A 21,183-nucleotide genomic window follows, 5' to 3' on the forward strand; every position below is an offset into this window, starting at 1 on the left:
AATGATGTGTGTTTTCTGCTGCTTTCTCTGCGTGCTGTAAGCGACCTGTGCAATTGCAGGGCAAATCAACAGAAGTATTTCGCTTTATTAAAGATTTTGTGAATGCAAAGTACCTATTTGCAATGTATTGTAATTCACAACTCCCATTGTAAATCACAAAGCACGTACTGTGAGCCCTTGAAAGGGTCTGTTAAAGCTCCTACCCATTTAGTCTTGAAGTACACAAATTCATTGTGACTTCCACTTCTTAGTAAAGAACTTGAATGGATAAGCAGTAACCATTCATAAAGTTATGTTATGTTGTGCTATATTGATTTGTATAGCATACTAATCACCTGAGAGTGTATCCAGTCACTTGGGCAGGAGGCAGGTAAGCAAAATATCTGGGTAATTCATGAGGGAAGTGTCCATTCACTCAGCTGCCAGCTAAATAAACACACTTTCTGATAGAGACTTCTAGCCCCAGATTACTCACCTTTTTAATATACCCTAGAAGTCAGACTCGGTCTGGAAACATTTCACCAGTACCTCTGGGTGCCAGTAGTTGGTGCCGTGTGGCTTAGCACTAACAATGATCTGCTCTGGACATGCAGAGCTTATATAGGCACCACTGCTGTGTGCTGTTGTCAGTTCCTTTCTTTCCGAGTCACCATACGTGGATTTGGAGCAACCTCTCATCTCTTTGAGTCCCTTACCACACTCAAAAAATTAGTTTTACAGTGTGCAAGGGACATGTCACCTCCCAAAAATGACAGGTTTTAAGCCCTGTAAAGACTGCTGCAAGCTAATTAAACCACTCTATATTTTCAAGTCATGACTCTATGGCCTTTAGTGACAGCGCATTTTGAACCAGAAGGTCATTCAAGACTCCAAGGCGAAACTCTACATCGCCGAGCACCGGAAGCAAATCGAAGAGTTCCATGCGACTGTGCTCTGACTCTTTGGATCCGTGCTGGTGCAGGCTCCTTCGAGCTGAGAGGTTCACCAACTGAGTTACAGTCAGCGAGTTCGCCCTTGATGTCAGCTGGACCCTCCAAGCCCATAATGAGGCCACCTTTGGTTTCACTCTTGAATCATGGTCCATGCCGGTTCCCGGTGCATCGACTCCAGTGTTGAGTCCATCAACTCCAGAAAATGAGGCCCCAATTGTCCTTCTGATGGCGAGGCGTGCTGGTTCGACATTGATCGAAGTCACGGCCGGCCACCGTTGAAGCTCCATTTCTCCCACTCGATCTGCCTCCACAACCACAACAGCATACCCTGCATTCCTTGTTCGGCATGGTTTCAGATACTGATAAACAATGTGAGTGATGGGTGATGAGATTGCTAAACTTATTACAAGGAGAATTGGCATGATGACCTGATGGAAGTACGTTGCTTCAATACCTCCCCCAATACTCCCCCAATACTCTATACTGTCTCCTCTCACCCTCTGGCCCTGCCACTGAGGAGAGTGCTTCCTACCCAATGGTTATGTTTAGGGCAACCAAAGTCCTTAACCTCCAGCTCCCCACCTTGGAGGTCAAGACCAAGGTATTCACAGAGGTTCTTCAGTCAGAGCAGACATTCACTGAGCCTCTCTTACCATTTAACTAGGGCCTTACGGAAACTTTGTTGGGGGCATGGGTCGAACCTTGCTCTGCTCCACATTCAACTGCGAAATTGAAAAAATGCCACTGCACTGCCCCATGCAACCGTACATATCTATCTCAGCTGCCCTCACATGAAAGCTTGGTGGTTTAGGCATCTGCAAGCAAGCCTAATCCCAGCAAATTCCTGATGACAGCCCCCGATCGGGAGCCCAAATGGGTGGAGACACTCAGGAAGAGGACGTTTGCATCCACCAGCTTTGTACTGCAGTCTGTGAATGGCAGCTGCATGCTGGAGCACTATTCTCACACCCATTTGGACATGGTGGCTCAAGTCCTCCCAAGTGTCCCAAACCGTCTCCAACTTGGTCCTCATCCAGGCTATATAGAACAGTCAGTACCCAGCCAAGTTCACAATTCGTTGTGGCACGAACACCACTGGTTCCATTGGTACCAGTATGGACATTCGCTAGCATGCTTGGCTGCTGTCCACCATTTTTTGAGGTGATGTATAGTTGTCTTCCATGGGACATGCTGTTCGATAGTACTTGCCTGTATGGGGACAAGGCAGATTTCACTCTTGAGTGGTTCAAGGAGAGCATGTTCACAGTATTCTCCCTCAGCTTATCTGTCCCACCTTGCCAGCCAAATCAGGCCTACCGTTCTTTTCATTGCTTCAGCAGGGGTACCCCATTCCCTCCACCAATCCAATCTAACACCAGCACAGATGTTTCGTGGTCACGGCGGTGGTGCCCACCGTGCACACACTTAAGTTCAACGGGCCACCCAGTCCATTGCCTCCCCCGCAGTCCCACTTAGCAAGTTCCTTCAGAGGGCATTTAGAGAAGCACCGCCACCTGGTAAGAGGCAGAATCGGATGGTTCTTGCCAGGATGACAAACTATAACATCTGACAGGTGGGTGCTGCAAATTGTGCAGAAAGGCTATGCCCTACCTTTTCTTTCTGCACTGCCACACCTCCCACTGTTCACCCAGCAACTGATGAATCTTTCCATTTTGTGGCAGGAAGTGTTAGCCCTTTTGGCAAAAAGGGGCTATCCTGTGGTTTGTGATAAGACAGGAGAATGTTTAGTTTTCTGTGCATTTCCCTTAGGTCTCACCAGCACCACTAAGGTGCTCACAATAATGATGGCGGTGGTGGCAGCACATCTTGAGAGGTCAGGGGTGCCTGTCTTCCCCTACCTCAATGATTGGCTGTTGAAGGCGTGCTTGCCCCAGACAGTCGTCAACTACTTCCATCCTAGAGTCTCCTGTATTCTTTGGGGTTAACTAACAATGTGCCAAAGTTACACCTGATTATTTCTTAGAGACTCTCCTTCATCAAAACCATTCTGGACATTGTTTGGTCTCCCCTGGAAAAGAGATTCCAGGACATTCAGGCTATGATCCTTATCTTTCAGCCTCAGTCCTGGATTTCAGTGAGGTCGACTCTAAGGCTTCCAAGCCGGATGCCTCCTGCATCTTTCTGGTCAAGTACGCCAGGTGTTATATGCAAGCCTGCCGTGGCATCAGTATCAGTAGGTCCATCATCAAGGGGACCTGTCAGACCATGTTAAGAATTCGGAATAGACATGCTTAAAATCTGCAGTGGTGATTACTGGACAGTGAAAGGGTCAGAGGCAGACCCCGTTCCCTTCCCCTCCTACAGCTGCCAGTGGTGACAAATGCATCACTTCCGGGTTTGGTTGGCCATCTGGGAAAGGTAAAGATTAGAAACATCTGGTCTCCCAGAGAGTCCAAGCTTCATATCTACTTTCTGGACCTGAGGGCTTTCCGCTTGCCATTGAAAGCTTTCCTTCTATCCACCAAGGGAAGGCTGGTACAGGTGCTCATGAACACCACCACCATTTGATACAGCAACAAGCACAGCAGGGGGTCATCACGGACCCTGTGCCAGGAGGTCCTGCAACTCTGGCAATGGCTTGATGTGAGCAATTGGGTACGTGGTTGGGGTGGTGGGTGTGGGGGTGAGCCCCTCTGAAAGCAAGAGCCACAATCCTTGCCAGGGTGAACCACAAAGTATCTAAATTAACCTGTTCTTAACCTTCTGGTAACTTGGCACTCAAAAAGCAATAAATACAAAACACATACAAGACGAAATCCTACTCCAATTTTGAAAAACAGAGTAACATTGAATACATTATTTGACACCAAAACAATAAAAATCGCACAGCCAAAGTTATGAATTTTTGAAGTTTAGAGTGAAAAATAGTGCCAAAAAGATCAAGGCACCAACAGCGGACATCTAATTGCACGAGAATGGGGCAAAGTCGAAAGTTATGGTCAAGCACAATGAAGCGTGTTTCGGATACACAAAGTGGATTGGGCCTGGTCTCCACTTACCTTCAGATTTGGAAGACATTTTTGAGAAAATAAATGGAAACAGTTTAGCGGGGCAAGGAAGCCGGCGGTGCCCACCGGAATATAAATCCCATGAGATATAATAGGATTTATATTTCGGCGGACAGGATATCCGTCACCATTGTGATGGAGTAACCCGTCCGCCAAGATCTAAATCAGGCCCTAAGTCTCTTTTTTTGGAAGTTGAAAATCTCCAGCAGGACAAGGCTGCAGGTTTTGTCTGGCGAGGGCTTCGGAAAGCTGTATACCCTTCTGCGGAGAAGGCACTGAACAGGATTTTCTGCTGCCGAGAGAGCAACCACGAATCAGGCCGATGCATCTTGAGCGGATTGGCGGGCAGTTAGGTCCTGGTCTCATCTCGGTTCTCAGGGTACTTTCTGGCAGAAATTCTTTTAATTCCCAGGGTTAGGATTTGGGTCATCCTTAGCACCACTTCAAAGTAGGACTGGAGCGGCACCACTTATATGGTCTGGACCCACTCAGGCGGGTTCCAGGTTTGGGTACAACAAGGCTGGAGTCTTTTCTGTCCCTGGGATTCTGAACAGGATGCCAGCAAACTAGCCCTTGGAATCACCCTGTAATCCTGGGTTCAAGCAGAAAAGCAGGTCTGACGCGTTAGGGAAGTCCACCAATGACACAGAGCTGGCTTCTAGCAGCAGGGCAGTCCTCTGAAGTACACAGCAGGGCACAGGCAGCAGGACAGTAATCTGAGTCATCCGCAGATGCAGAATTGAACTGAAGAGTGGGTCTGAGGGATCAGTTTTTAAACCTGGTGCCATCCTTGAAGTGGAAGAAACATCTGAGGTCCCCCCCACTTAAGTGTCTGGAATGTCCTGCCCCAGCCCTGGTACTAGGATGAATGGACTCACAAAAGGCTAGTTCTTTGTGTATGGTATGAAGCAGTGCCTTTGAGGTGCAAGATGGGCTGTGCACAGCCCCCCCACCCCCATCCCTCCAGGATTGCCCATCCTGACACCACCCAGTACCCCTAATATGTGGCTGTCTGGGAATAATACACAAAGGTCATCTACCAACTACACCTAGCCGTGTGACCCATGAAATAGCTGCAGGCTCCAAATAGTTAGGACAAGAAAATGACAACTTTCTAAAAGTGTCAGTGTGAGAATTGTGACTTAAAATCTGACTTCACCATTAAAAAAGATTTTAAATTATAATTCTTTAGACACCAAACAGGAAATTTCTACCTTTTCTTAAACATAGTTAACACCCCAGACCCAGCTCTCCCCATGCTGCCGCATCGCTCTTGCTCCGGTCTTCTACTTGCTTTTTCTCCTTTTTTTTAGTACCTTCTGTGTGCTTTTCCCTCATTTTCACTACTTGCTCCTTGAGTTTTCCCATATGTCTTGAGGGACTTCTCCTTGCTTTTCCATTGTTTTCACTGTTTTCTCCTTGCTTCTTCCCTTGTTTTTTGAGTGCCTTCTCCTTGCGTCCCCCGGGTTTCACTGCTTTACCCTTGCTTGTTCCCCCTTTTTTTGAGAGCCTGCTTTACCCTCGTATTCACTGATTTCTCCTGCTTTACTTCATCTTTTGAGTGTTTTCTCCTTGCTTTTCCCTTGTTTTCACTGCTTTCTCCTCATTGCCCTTCAAACCCGCTTTTTCCCGCCTAGCCCTGCCCACCGCCTTCCAGCTCCCCTCCCTCTTGCCAGGACGTACTTAATGGAGGTTAAACTGTGGGGTTCCACAGGGCTCTGCAGCCCCACACTTTTTAATATTTATCTGTGCCCTTTGGCAGACATGGTAAGGGAATTTGGAGTGTCGATTATTTCTTATGTGGACGACACCCAGTTGGTGGTCTTCCTGTCTCTAAGAGCAGGTTCACAACTACTAACCCAGTGCTTAAAAAAAGTGGCAAGTTGGATGACAAACTGCTCACTAAAGCTAAACGGAGACAAAGCACAGTTGATACTGTTAGGACACAAACTGATGCCACAAACAGGCATTGGTTCGCCGAAGAACATGGATAGGCCACCCACCCCTGCCTCTTTCATTAAGAACCTAGGCATGTGGCTCGCTAGTTCCCTCCTTATGGAGGCCAGGTAAAAACAACTTACAGCCACTTATTTTGGCTTGATCAGGATCCGACAGAAAATCCTAGACCTGCTATCCCCACAATCCAGGAGGTCAGTTGTCCAAGCGTTGATTCTTTCCCGCCTGGACTACGGGAACTCTTTGTAACTGGGCTCCCATAAATATATTTTACTAAGAGACTCACGTTGGTTCAGAACGCAGCTGCAAGGATAATTTAAAACCTTCCCAAATATGCCTCTGTAAAAAATGCACTGGCCTGCCTGCACTGGCTGACAGTGGAGGAGAGGATCAAATGTAAGGCACTCTATCTGGCACACAGGAGAATCAACCTCAAAGGGCCACCTAGAATCAGGAATAGCCACTAGCCAAACCTTAAGGTCCTTCAAGGTACGACTACTTAAAGTGCTGTGAATGCAAAGGGGCAGCTGGGGAGGCCGATCCTTCTCATACTTGATACCAAAGCTGTGGAACTCAATGTCCCAGGAGCTGAGAAACTAAACGAATGAGCTAAGGTTCAGAAAAAAGTAAAAAAAATGTTTACAGCCCCACTAACTCAAGCCTTCCTCTGTCCCTGCAGCTTGGATGCTCAATGGCTCTCTCAAAGCACTGGGAAGCCTTCAGGTAGCTACACATGATATAAATCCCTAGAGGAGATTAACTCTTTGAATGAGGCCCTAAAGCTGACTGTACAATGGCTCGCCAGCAACCAGCTCAAAATAAATGGTGAACAACCTTTACAACAAAACTTTTACAACGTACTACCATTACAACGTGGTCATTACAACGCAAACTATTACAACGCATTGCGCTGGGGGGCGCTCTAGGATAGGGAATAAGTTTAATTTTCTATCCAACACCTTCCCTAGTGTCCACGGGGACTGGAGTTGGAATAGAAAATTTAACTTTTTACTATCCAGCACCTCTAAGCGCTATGCGTTGTAAAGGTTTGCGATGTAAAAAACGCGTTGTAAAGGCAGGCGTTGTAATAGCCTGCGTTGTAACGTCATACATCCAAATAAATGCACAAATTCTAATCTCGCCCCTTAAAAGTACCACTGACATACTGGAATGGACCAAGACGATTACAGCACTAAACTGCATACCGACCATTGTGGAATCAGACAAATCTTTCAAATTAGCCCTGGACAGCAATCTGAATATGCGAGACCACATCAACTCGATGGCGAAAAATGTCAGGTTTCACCTGAGCTACGGGAGGAAACTAACACCATTCCTTGATGCTTCGGACCTAAAAATGGCGGTTCAGGCTTTAGTTATCTCCAGGATTGAATACAGATGCTCAAGCCTCTCTGGCCTACCCAAAATCTCTACGGCCCCCCTAAAAACTTGCCTCAAAGCTGCCACTAGACTCTTAACAGGCTCAAAACAATTCAGCCACATCTCACCGCACCTGAAGGCACTGAACTGGCTTCCTCTTGAAGCCAGAATCCAACTCAAAGTAGCATGTATCATGCACAAAGTGCTACACTCGAATTCCCCTGCATATCTTGCCCAGAAAATCATGGTTTCTGGAGGAGCCAGAAACTCCCAGTCCGCCAGAGACTTTGTGATCCAACCACCCCGCTTCGAAGGGAAAAAACATACAATCGAGCCTTCTCTGGGATCGCACCAAGAATCTGGAACTCGCCGCCGCCTAACATCAGAAAAATACCCTCTCTGTCAATATTAAAAAAGGAAGCTAAAACCTTCCTAATGGGAACATTCCTCCCATAAATCTCACTCATTGCACATACCGCACAGTGGCATAGTTTTATGTTTTCTCCTCATCTCTTGATTGTTTGTGGTGCTTTTTGTTTTTGTAATGACTTGTTATTACAACAAATGTAAAGCTGGCTATCTCTGGTTGGTGCTGTCATGTTTGCCGCTCTAGATATTGTAAATATCCTGTTATTTCCCAAGTGAATTCACTTTCATCTATCCCTACCTATGTTATTGTCTATTTCAATCTTATATACAATGTGTTATCCCTGTAACGCGCTCTGATACCCTAACAGGTCACATTTGCTCTCTGTAAAACACTAGATAACTAAATCTACATAGCATTGAGCAGGTCCCAGGCCCAGCTCTTCCCGTGCTGCTGCATCGCTCTTGTTACCGGCTTCTCCTTGTTTTCCGTCTGTTTTATGAGTTCCTTCTCCTTGCTTTTCCCTCGTTTTCATTGCTTTCTCCTTGCTTTTTCCCTTGTTTTTTAGTGCCTTCTCCTCCTTTTCCCTCATTCCACTCCTTAGCCTCGCTTTTTTACCCCCTGTTTTTTGACTGCCTTCTCCTTGCTTTTCCCCCCTTTTTCACTGCTTTCTCCTGCTTTTCCCCCGTTTTTTGAGAGCCTTCTCCTTACATTTTCCTCATATATTCACAGCATTCTCCTGGCTTTTTCCTCCATTTTTGAGTGCCTTCCCTTTGCTTTTCCCTCATTTTCACTGCTTTCGTCTTGCTTTTTACCCTGCTTTTTGAGTACCTTCTACTGGCTTTTCCCTAGTTTTTCACAGCTTTCTCCTGCTTTTTCCCCTTTTTTTGAGTGTCTTCTCATTGATTTCCCCTTGTTTTTCACTGCTTTCTCCCCCATTTTTGAGAGCAATCGCCTTGCTTTTCTCGCGTATTCATTGCTTTCTCCTTGCTGTTTCTCCTGCTTTTTGGTTGCCTTCTCCTCCTTTCCCCTTGGTTTCACTGCTTTCTCCTTTCTTTTGCCCCCATTTTCTGAGTGCTTTCTCCGTACTTTTCCCTAGTTTTTCAGTGCTTTCTCCGGCTTTTCCTCCTGTTTTTTGAGAGCCTTCTCTTTACGTTTCCCTCATTATTCACTACTTTGTCCTTGCCTTTTCTCTCATTTTTAAAGCCTTCTCCTGCTTTTCCCTCGTTTCTCACTGCTTTCTCCTGCATTTTTCCCCTGTTTTTGATAGCCTTCTCCTTGTTTTTTCATTGTGTGTCACTGTTTTCTCCTGCCTTTTTCACAGCCTTCTCCTTACTTTTCCCTCATTTGTTACTGCTTTCTCCTTCCCTTTCCCCTCATTTATTTAGTTACTTCTTCTTGCTTCTCCCTAGTTTTCACTGCTTTCTCCTTGTTTATTCCTCATTGCATCTGAATGAACAGATCACCACAAAGCAACTCCAGCGCCTGAAGACCCTCATGGGTGATCAGCAGCGCTTTATAAATCCTGATTGATTGATTCACTTAGTAAATGTAATGAGGAAACCCAATGTTAATGTATGGGCTATGTAGGCCTCACAGTAGTGGGAAATGAAATTGTGAGTTTTTCACTGCCAGAACATGTAAAACATATAAGGACATATCCACCTTTTAAATACAATGCATCTTGCCCTCTGGGCTGTTTAGGGACTACCCTAGGGATGACTTGTATGTATTAAAAGGGGAGTGTTAGGCTTGACAAAGGGTTTATTTTGCCAAGTCACATTGGCAGATTAGAACGGCTCACAGGCTTCAATGGCAGACCTGAGACATGTTTTACAGAGCTACTTAAGTGGGTGGCACAATAAGCGCTGCAAGCTCACAAGTAGCATTGACAAGTAGCAAGTGGTATACTATATACCCCGTGTAAATGATATACCACTTTACTAAGGACTTCTAAGTAAATTAAATACGCTAATCAGGTGTAAGACAGTTTTGCCATGTTTTAAGGTGTGAGCAAAAACACTTCAGCACTGGTTAGCAGGGTTCTAAGGCCAACAAAAACAGATTCAGCAAAGCAGGAGGGAGAAATGCAAAATGTCTTGCGGAAGACCACCCTAAGGCCAAAGGTGTAACACTGGACCACCAAGGAATTTTCCTGGTAGTTAACCACCTTTCAGTATCATTGAACACCAGGGTGGACAAGCTCAGACACCAGCGCCTATCAGATCATGAGTTGTTGTGATGCAAGGTCTCTTCCATGAATGCGGAGAACCTTGGCTCGATCTGTATCTTACTGCCAAGAACGTGCAATTTCAGCAGTTCTGCACATTAAAGTTTCCAAGGCATCTCTTGCTTAGAGACTCATTCCGCCTTGAATAGAACTCGGGACTCCTGTATGCCTTTCTGCCGATACCACTCCTGGCCCGAGTTCTCAAGAAGATCAGCACCGACCAAGCCCAAGTCATTTCAGTAGGTCATCATTGGGCACAGAGAGTATAGTATCCAGAACTCCTGGGCTTGAGCATCTGTCCTCTGATCTGGCGTTCTGGCTATCTCTCTGGGAGGATCTGCTATTGCAGCAGCAGTGCGGGGTTGTGCACCAGGCCTCACAATCTCCAACTTCTGGCTTAGAGATTGAACAGTGACACCCTGAATACCTTCGACCTTCTTATGAAGGTGGATGATATCTTCTTGGCAACAAGAGGTCCACTGACAAAAACTGTATATACCTGTCGTGGGGAAAATGTTGTGGTTTGGTGCGATACTCGGCAGATAGACTGCCCCCCCTCCCCATAACAGGCAAAGTTATCTGACATTCCATTATTTATTTTGTCCATAGCCGGCAAAACTTTGCTCTGGGCTCAGTTAAAGGGTACCTTTTGGATCTTTTGGCTTTTTGGTGGCTTCCAGATCAGCCCTCATTGTTTAAGTCTCCAGTTGTTATGCATTTTTGGAAGTTTTATATTTATTTCCTCACTGTCCCTTTGTCATGCCATAGTGGGACCTTAACTTGGTCCTTGGGTAACTGATATGCATTCTGTTCGCGCCGCTTCACTGCTGCTGCTTGCAAGTTCTCACTCACAAGACAATGTTCCTTATCACCATTACAGCGGCAGGGCGTGCAATGAGCTTCAAGCTCTGTCAACCTGCAGTGCACCCCAGTCTCCTCAGACAAACTGGTTTTGCGGACACATGATTCTTTCTTGCCTAAGGCTGTGATACTTGGCCCCCAAGAGTGGACTGAGCTTTTATATAGAACGATCAGATTTTTGTGAGGTTCTCTGGAGTGAAAAATGGCAAGACTGAACAAAAGAGAACCATCTCCCATTGGATAGTGCTCTGCAATAAGATCTGCTACGCATTGGAGAAAAAACAGCCACTGGAAGGACTGGATGCTTATTCTACCAGGGCCAAACCTGCTAACACTGCATTGGCATGGGGAATCCCTATCCTAGTCTTCTGTTAGGTGGCTATGTGGGCGTCCCTCCATATGTTCACAAAGCATTATTGTCTGGACAGTCAGGTTTACTTCAGAGCTGGTCTGAGTCCATCCACAGACACATCTCCAAATAGATACTGTTTTGGTATATTTTCAAAAGGTGAGGAATCTGCGACTAGTAGTCTCCATCAGAAGAACAAGTTACTTACCTCTGGTAACGCTCTTTCTGGTAGAGACTCTATCTAGCCACAGATTCCTCACTGGTGGTCCAAGCCTAGAAATCTGCACACTGGTCACACCAATTTGCAATTGGGGCTCTGTGTCTGGAGGCACGGACATAGAGTCTTGAGAGCAACTGATGTCAGCGCACAGGTGTAGCCCCTATATAGGCTACGCAGATGATTTCTGGAGCGGAAATGCATCAGTGTGGAGCCACACAACGCCACCTACTGGCATGCAGTGGTACTGCTGGAAAGCTTCCCTGTCCCGTCTGAAGCCTGGGGAATATTCAAAAGGAATTGGAGATAGATAGAGTCTATACGACAAAGAGCATTACCAAAGGTAAGTAACTTGTTCTTTTCAAACAATTCACCCAGCAGAGAGGATTTCGGGCATAGATGCTTAGTTCTATGTCTTGAGTGGTCCCTTTAGCCACATTGACATCTTAGTCATCTCCCTGGGTACTTTAGGAATTGTAATTTTGTTTTTAGCACGCTAAGTAGTGTTTCAAATGGCCTGGGTCCTGTCTGCAGTGGGCCCTCATTTTTAGGTTGAGCATTCGAGACCTCTTGTATATACTTTAGTATATACTTTATTATATATACTTCTATGTGTATTTACTTTGTGGGCCCTGGAGATCAGCCCTAGGACTGGTCTGCTTCTGCTTAGGGACTTTTTTCTGTTCAACTGCCTCTATTTAACTGGCTTGATAGAAAACAACCAGCAGAGGTCAGTAAAATACCAGAATTGCTTTCTGCTGAGGGACTTTCTTTTTTTAATGTTTCTGGCACCTACCTCTATTTAACTTTCTTGATCGAAAACGACCAGCAGAGATCAGTACAATACCAGAATCACTTTAACGTAGTCTAGATTCCAGTCCATAGAAATTGCCTTCCACGAGCACCCGTAGACAATAATATTTTTGTCAAATCTTGTATTTTCAGTGATACGACCACCAAAGGCCCTGATTTTATATTAAAAACAGAGCTTTGGGCTAAAACATTTCCTGCTGAAAGGCAATATTTGTCCCATGTGTTCCCATACCTGACGTGTCAAACAGTTTGGTGATTACTTTCCCTCCATTTTAAAGAACAGTAGATATTTCAGCACCCAGGCTAATGTGCTGCATAGCTAAATACATACAAGGTGCCAAAGTCGGGACTAATTGCATTGCAAATGCTTGTTGTCCTTGACAGTGCTGTCTCAGCACAAGTAATCTGGAAACCAAAACAAAAACTGAGTGACAGGCTTGGAGGCTGAGCCCGACTAGAATCAATGGGCCCGATTCACAGAATGAGCTTAAGACTCAATCCTAAACTTACTACTATTTTGGTATTCACAGAATGCACTTACTACTTTTGGCATTCACAGAATGAACTTACTACTTTTGGTATTCGCAGAAGTTAGGATTTTGTCTTAAGTCTGTCTTAAGTCTATCTTAAGGTTGTCTTATGACAGACTTAAGACAAAATCCTAACTTCTGTGAATGTCAAAAGTAGTAAGTGCATTCTGTGAATACCAAAATAGTAGTAAGTTTAGGATTGAGTCTTAAGTTCATTCTGTGAATCGGGCCCCTTGTGGAGGGAACATGGAGAAGGAAAGAGGACCCATAGGATGAGAACGATAAAACGTAGGAGGACAAGGCTAGAAGGGGAGCCACCAGGAGGGTTAGGATGACAAAAGCCATGTGGACCAGGACAAGAACACAAGGAACAGGGAAATTCAATCCACGGGGACCAGGGTGAGCAAGGCCAGTGAGGACTAGGTACAAATGGATGAAGAGTAACAAGAACAGAAGTACCATATCTAGGAGAACAGGCTGAAGAGGATCAGTGCCAGAAAAAAAATTAAAAGGAGCACCTGGGATTGGAAGACCAGAGCCTCATAGTTCACAGCCAGCAGGACCAAGGGGCCAGGAGCAAAAAAGATTACATTTTTTTGCAAAGATATAAAACGTTCTTCTGTCATGAGATTAAAATGAAGCCTTCTAATTAAACTCTGTTGGTGACTTGCATAGGGGGTCCGATGCAGTTGAACCAGAAATACTAATTCCAGAACATGCTTATTGGTTGCATGAACACTTAGAACAGAAAAAGAGGTGCTCTGATAAGGTGGAGATGTCCTGGTACATTGCCATGGCTTTGTGAGTAAGAGAGATACATAGCTGTAGAAGAGTAAACAGCTTCACTTAGTCTTTCAAAAAATCTATTCATCTTCATCACTGGCCACCTATTCAGGTAAATTGAAAAGTGTAGGAGAATTTGTCGAGTATGTGACAACTCTGTAATGGGTGCCCTACGTCACTGTATCTTGGCCATTGATATAATGGTGTGCCATTCTGTGCCATGTCTTCTAAATTAACTTGGAAATATTTAGAAAATCTCTTTAATAGCTGTAAGAATCTTTAAACCTATGAGTTGATGCTATTCATGTGTAAATTGGATTTAAGCCAGTTTTAACACTAACTTGTATAAGAAGATGGGACCCAAATGTATTCATCCTTAGTTTACAGTTCTGTCTGGTGGTGAGTGCCTGTTGAAATATTTAGAAGGCTGAGCCAGGATACACAAAAGTGAGCAGTCGAGCCCAGGTCGGTGCTTGCTGTGAGCTGCACCATTACTTGTCGTGCATGTGGCATTACAGAAAGTGAAACAAATTATCCTGCCTGATTTGTAAAAAAATTTGAAGAAAGTGGTGTGGTGTTGCGGACTAGCTGCTTGTCACCCGGTAGTGACGTGAGCGGATATACGGCGGCGGCCATTTTGTATTCAATTGGCGCGCGGATTCCGATACAGGAGCCCCTGAAACATAACTCATAGTTAATGTGTGGATGGTTGAATAAATACCCACCTCACACTAAAGGTGTCCTAGCATCATTTCTAGGCCTGGTGAGCACAGCAACATTACAAGTGGCGCTAGCTTTATTTTTACACTTTACAATGGGGAGGTGCTTGTGCAGGTGATATACACCAGTATATCACCCGGAATGTAATGGCCTGCCGGAGCCATTTAACTGGGTGATCATGGGCTCCATCCAAGCAGCCATCCGTCAAGGAAAGGATTGGGAGAAGGAGCTGAAGCGATTGATATGGACATACCGCATAACACCCACAGCCACGGGCTACAGCCCCTTCAGGATACTGAGAGGGCGTGAGCCGTTCACCAAGGACAATGTTGCCTGGAAGCGCCTCACAGTCCAGAGCCACTGGTTACCAGCGGTAGTCCGTAAAAACCTGGAGAAAGCCCAAGCAATTTATACCGAACATTACAATAAAAGACGCAATACACAAGAGACCAGCCTGGAAAAAGGAGAATGGGTGAGAGTCAAGCAACCCATTCAGAGGAAGAAGGGGGACAGCAAATCCACACCCCCACTCCAAGTCGTGGAGCCGTACTCCAGGTCTGCATTACTCAGCGATGGCAAAATATGGTCGCAGGACCATATGGCGAAATGCAATCGTGTGGAGAACTGGGACGTGGTGAAAGAGAGAGAGAGCAGTACACCAAGGACAGGAGGAGCCACCAGGAGCCCCAGGGGAAGCAGAGAGAATATCACCCAAAGGGAAACACCACGGATGAAGGAGAGAGAGGAAGTGCAAGGAACCCGGACTCCGGAGAGACTGGTGCAAGAAGAAGAACGGGAGGATAGCGGTGATTGCAGTGAAGCTATGCCCGGTCCGGGAAATGTGGGACTGTCACCCAGTAACTCCCAGCAGGACATACAGACCCGGAGGGGTCAGAAGAACATGCTACCTAGGAGGTTCGAAGAGTTCCACATGGAGAGCAAGGAAGACTGTTTATAACTGTAAAGTGTAAAGGGGGGAGATGTGGTGTTGCGGAATAGCTGCTTGTCACCCGGTAGTGACGTGAGCGGATATCCGGCGGCGGCCATTTTGTATTCAATTGGCGCGCGGATTCCGATGCCGGCAGCAGCCCGATACCGGCGCTCCTGAAATATAATTCATAGTTAATGTGTGGATGGTTGAATAAATACCCACCTCACACTAAAGGTGTCCTAGCATCATTTCTAGGCCTGGTGAGCACAGCAACATTACAAGTGGCGCTAGCTTTATTTTTACACTTTACAATGGGGAGGTGCTTGTGCAGCCCTGCCAAGGCCCATGCATCAGTGGTTAGACTAACACATTTCAGCATGGTGCCCGCATCACGGCACTATAATGCATTATAGCACTGCTGTGATCACCTCACGATGAAGCTGTGTGAGTGCGCTTGCTGGGCTGCTGGGAGTCTGCTGCCAGCGTCTAGACAGACACTATGATCTCTTTATGCGACATTGACAAGGTACAATGAAACTACTGCTCACATTTGCACAGCGCGGCCGGGGTTCATTCAAGCTGAGCCTGGCTGAGCCTGGCTGCCTCCGCCATCTTATCACGTGGTCTGCCAGCGCGTCATCAAATAAACACACTTAACCTGGAGGACCCGGATGTGCTCTCTCGTGAATCCGGGAGGGGTCGCCTTGCCTGTTGTGATTTCCAGCAAGTCGCCATTCCCACTAGGAGCACACTGTGAGTTTATTGCCCCCCTTAGACACTCCAGCGACTCCTTCAGTTGTTTTGTATCTTTATTTTTGCATTTTTTAATCATTAGGTAATAACAACATATAAGACTGGGCGGAAACAACCACAGTACCCCCATCAGAACGAGAACAATTCCATTGCCATTGCTTACGCAGTGCTTTTAATCGAATTAGAATTAGACACTAGTTCAGGGGAGCTCTCAATGTGCTGGTACTACGGTATCTTCTCGAATCACTTGGTGCCACCCACTCTCCTTAGCGTCACACCGGCTGCCCCGTACCATCTAAGGAGTTCTTCTTAGCCCCTCCCTAGTATGATCATAATGGTCAGCTTCAGTGTCCTTTCAGTCATGTCTCAAATTCAAGCCGATGTGGTTGGGCCCACCTGAGCCATCCATGTCATGGCCACTAGACGATCTGTTGGTACCTGCTCCGGGCATACAGATTTATTCCGCACATTGCCATTAGTCAGTTGCGGGATGACACCCAGGAGACAGTGCTTTATGGAAACCTCTACTATAATGCTCATTGCTTTCTTCAGACACTGTACCACTGTCCTCCAATACCGCACCAGGCTAGGTCAACCCCAGATCATATGTAGGAAGTCGTCTCCCGCAGTGCCACACCTCAGACCTCATCTGTTCTGGCCAGGTAGATTCAGCTTAAGCATGTCGGTGGCTGGTAGGTGTGGTGTAGGACATAGAAGTGGGTTAATTTAAATCAGGGGGTGCTAGACACCTTCTCAACCTGCTGGCACGCCCGGGACCAATCCCCGTCTGACATGGGATTCAGCGTATCCTCCTCTTATATTGGCTCTGGTCTCTGGGTTGGGCTTGCCCCTGTCCACCTTCAGAGTCCCATACAGCTGGAGACCAGCCTGCAGGGGGCCCCCATATCTAGGAGACCCCTGAGTGAGGCCATCTGGAAATACCGCCCAGATTCCCAATCCCCACTGAGCTGTAGTCAGTTTGGCTCATTGAAAAAACTGCCCAGGGGTATAGAGTCAAAATATCGAGTTTTTAATATCGACTAGACAGAATATCGAGTACAAAATATAGAATGGACATAATATCGACTAGACATAATATAGACTACCAAAATATCGACTAGAAAATTTTAATATCGAATAGAATGGACATAATATCGAATCAAAAATATAGAATGGACATAATATCAACTAGACATAATATAGACAACAAAAATATCGAATTTAAGGTAAGTGAATGAATGAATGAATGAATGGTAATTTATAATGCGCAGACTTAGCCCAAAGGGCATCAAGGCGCAGTTAATATTAATTTTTATTTTTTGTGTAATATAATTCTGTAGCGGGTTGTGGGTTTATAGGGGAATAGGGTGGGAAGTAATTTAATTATAATTAATTAAATATGTTATTTTATTTATTGTTATTTATTTAGAATTAATTGTTAATTAATTATGAATTGGTAATTAATTAAAATATAATTGGTAATTAATTTTAATTTATTAATTGATAAATATGTTAATTTTAGTAATTTATTTTCTGTAGCGGGTTGTGGGTTTATAGGGGAATAGGGTGGGAAGTAATTTAATTATAAATAATTAAATATGTTATTTTATTTATTGTTATTTATTTAGAATTAATTACTAATTAATTATTAATTGGTAAATAATTAAACTATAATTGGTGATTAATTTTAATTGATTAATTGATAAATATGTTAATTTTAGTAATTTATTTTCTGTAGCGGGTTGTGGGTTTATAGGGGAATAGGGTGGGAAGTAATTTAATTATAATTAATTAAATATGTTATTTTATTTATTGTTATTTATTTAGAATTAATTGTTAAATAATTATTAATTGGTAATTAATTAAAATATAATTGGTAAATAATTTTAATTGATTATTTGATAAATATGTTAATTTTAGTAATTTATTTTATGTAGTGGGTTGTGTGTTTATAGGGGAATAGCTTGGGAAGTAATTTAATTGTAAGTAATTATATTTTTTATATATTTTTTTGTGTCTAATTTTTATTTATTTTTATATTGTAAATTAATGTATTAGTAATTGGTAAATAATTAGTATTAGTAGGTAATTTGTATTATTAGTTAATTTGTATTTGTAATTTTTATTGATTAATTAATATATTTTATAACATTTTAAAATATTTTAATTATTTTGTAATAGAAATTAATATTTATGTTATTTATATTTATATATGAAGTATTTACTTTCCCTACTATTGCACTCACTGGAGTGGGAATAGTCATTTTTACCCCTACGCTATCCAAGCTTTCCCTACTGTTGCACTCTCTGGAGTAGGAATAGTAATTTTTACCCCTACGCTATCCAACGCTTTCCCTACTGTTGCACTCACTGTAGTGGTAATAGTAATTTTTACCCCTACGCTATCCAACGCTTTCCCTACTGTTGCACACTCTAGAGTTGGAATAGTAATTTTTACCCCTACGCTATCCAACGCTTTCCCTACTGTTGCACTCACTGGAGTGGGAATAGTAATTTTTATCTCTACGCTATCCAACGCTTTCCCTACTGTTGCACTCTTTGGAGTAGGAATAGTAATTTTTATCCCTACGCTATCCAACGCTTTCCCTACTGTTGCACTCACTGGAGTGGGAATAGTAATTTTTACTCCTACGCTATCCAACACTTTCCCTACTGTTGCACTCACTGGAGTGGGAATAGTAATTTTTACCCCTATGCTATCAAATGCTTTCCCTACTGATGCACTCTCTGGAGTGGGAATAGTAATGTTTACCCCTACGCAATCTAACGGTTTCCCTACTGTTGCTCTCTCTGGAGTGGTAATAGTAATTTTTACCCTCTCACTATCCAACGCTTGCCCTACTGTTGCACTCTCTGGAGTTGGAATAGTAATTTTTACCCCTATGCTATCCAACGCTTTCCCTACTGTTGCACTCACTGGAGTGGGAATAGTAATTTTTACCCCTACGCTATCCAACGCTTTCCCTACTGTTGCGCTCACTGGAGTGGGAATAGTAATTTTTATCCCTACGCTATCCAACGCTTTCCCTACTGTTGCACTCTCTGGAGTGTGAATAGTAAATGTAAATGTAACCCTTTCGCTATCCTACGGAAAAAATATTGTATATGTTTTGTTAATAATATATATATGTATATATATATATATGTTTTAAAATGTAAAAAAAAAAATTAAGTTACATTAATTACTTATTCATTTTAAGTTTACTTAAGTATTTTAAGTATGTTTAAATTAATTATATTTATTAATATATTACTTTAAAATTACTTTTAAGATATTTAAAAAATTCTATATTTTGACTGCCTATATTTTTTCCTATCGATATTTTGGAGTCGATATTTTTGTACTTACCTGTTTGTAGATAGGAAGTCGACATTCTGGCATTCTATATTTTTACCTCGATATTTTGGCAAGTCGATATTTTGACTGTCGATATTCTGTCAGTGATCCTGCCCAGGCCCTACCTGAATATCTCTTGCGCGTCTTTAATGTAATACACCTGTCGCCCTCGTCGAGATCTCCCAGCTCCTCTCACGTGCCCACTCTCCACCTGGCCACTGACATTTGAGCACCAATCCGCAGAAAGGTTGACGGCCATCTTAGCGAGAGTCACTGCTTTAAATGGGAAAAAATAAGTGCAGGTACTCATTAGAATAGAGGCGTGGCAAGTGGGTGGGGCTAGGGGCGGGGCAAAGAGCACTATATGATCGTACCTAATGACTTCTGTCCCAGTTGCAGCATGTCAAAACACATGAGGAATGTGTTTATGGCAATACAACAGCTTAACCGATTGCACATGATGCTCCTCCGAAGCAGAGCGAAATCTGCCCTGCAGGAGAAACCTAACCTGCGCCTGCCGTGGATTTAATTTATTTATTTAATACGATAACTCCACTAAGCCCACACGGAGTGGTGTGGCTCACTGGTTAGAGGCGGCAGACCCGGGAGCAGAGGACAGCCCGGGCCCAGGGTTCAATCCCCGACGCGGCAGGGTCTTGGACCAGGATCAGCGGACTTGATAATTCTCGCCTCGGTGCCTACTCTAACCAGGGAACACACTCGGCAACTCTGGGCATTAGCTTGCCTTATCTCCACAACGGCCCCTCACAAACGCCGGGGATGCCTGGTTTCACCTTGGAGACTCCCAGGAGGGACCATCTCACAGGGAAAGCCAGGACGGGTTCCCCAGCGGTCTATAGCGCTACGAGGCCTGCGGCGCGGGTAGCAGTGCGCTTTACAAGACACACAATTTCATTTATTTCATTTCAACAAAAAAAATAGATGGGAAAGATTTCATTGCATCTTACGTGCTCGGCAATATAATGACTTTAAAAATTTCGTTGAACATAAATGCATAGCCATGTATTTTCAAATGAGTTGAAACTTCCAAAATAAATTACAAAGAACAATATCTCGGCTACATTGTAATGTAATCCCTTCTTTATCCATTTTTTGTTGGGCGAAGAAAGAGAAAAAAGCAATAAACTGCCGTTTAGATATACTGTGGGCATTGGTGTGACTGGTCAATGAACAAAAAAATGATTTACCATTACCAGTACCTGGGAGCCTGTGCCAACTGCCAAGATAAAACAGAAGACAGAATAACTCTGCAATGTTCAGCTTCTTTTGTACTAGCTCTAGAAACAAGTTCTGCCCTTTTGCAGACTTTGACCCCAGGAGGGAAATGTTATCCTCGTAAACAATAGAGCACTAAGCGGAATACACAAGCGCACCACCAGTCGCTGACGCCAACTCGCGGTTTAAAAGAAGCGTCTGTAGAATATAAAGGGCTTTCGCAAAAAATACTGCATGAGGCGTTAACCACACTTAACTCAATTTCGTCGGTGTAAGCCTGCCTCACACACAGACTGTGGGCATTGGCAGGAAATGGAAATACACAGCTTACACTTCTTATTGTGACACACGTATACCAGAGCCGCTGACTCCCATAATAACGACAAGCATGCTGCTTGCAGCAAATGACAACATCACGGTGCCGGTACTGTGGGCAAAAGAAATCGGAAGTGCCGGTACTCAGTACCGGTGAGTACCGGCCCACTTAAAGCACTGGCGAGTGTTGATGCAAGAAGGGAGATCTGCAGAACACAACCTTGACTGCCATCTACCATGCCTGCGCCACTCATCACACGATACAGAGGTATTGACTGTCGAGCCCCTGCTACAAGGCTTACTAGTAAATTGTCTTCTGCCAAGGCCCCCCTTAGCAACCGCTTCTCCCAATTATTGTCTGCAGCACAAACATGCTACGCGCTAGACCTATGCTGCCAAATAACACAGCTGTAGGTCCGGGAG

The 21,183-nt window shown here is 44.3% G+C and overlaps 1 protein-coding gene across 2 annotated transcripts in view; it reads left to right on the plus strand.

Annotated features, from left to right (window-relative positions):
• The window catches only part of LOC144771821 (aldehyde dehydrogenase family 3 member B1-like), a 295,143-nt gene that overhangs the window by 257,181 nt on the left and 16,779 nt on the right, over positions 1-21,183 (plus strand). The gene's annotated exons all lie outside the window — the stretch shown is intronic.

The sequence above is a fragment of the Lissotriton helveticus genome, chromosome 1_1, assembly GCF_964261635.1.
Source record: "Lissotriton helveticus chromosome 1_1, aLisHel1.1, whole genome shotgun sequence".
Classification (NCBI taxonomy): domain Eukaryota; kingdom Metazoa; phylum Chordata; class Amphibia; order Caudata; family Salamandridae; genus Lissotriton; species Lissotriton helveticus.